This window comes from Procambarus clarkii, chromosome 55 (genome assembly GCF_040958095.1).
Source record: "Procambarus clarkii isolate CNS0578487 chromosome 55, FALCON_Pclarkii_2.0, whole genome shotgun sequence".
Classification (NCBI taxonomy): Eukaryota; Metazoa; Arthropoda; class Malacostraca; order Decapoda; family Cambaridae; genus Procambarus; species Procambarus clarkii.
This window is the reverse complement of record NC_091204.1, coordinates 13,472,186-13,472,403: the sequence shown is the minus strand read 5'-3', so window position 1 is coordinate 13,472,403 and position 218 is coordinate 13,472,186.

The window sequence follows — 218 nt, the reverse complement described above, 5'->3', positions numbered from 1 at the left end:
TCGAAGTCTAGAATGCTGCAATGCACGATGCTGCAATGTTCCCAGCGACCCAAGTGTGTCTCATTCCGTCTTCAAGCTTGGCATAATACAGTTTGTAATGGAATGGGAACAAAGTTGACAACCATTACAAAGATAGACAGTTGTAAGAGAAGTGACAAGGTTCTTAAAACCCCGTCAAGTTGGTAGTGATGCCGTCAAGTTTGTAATGATGCCATCAA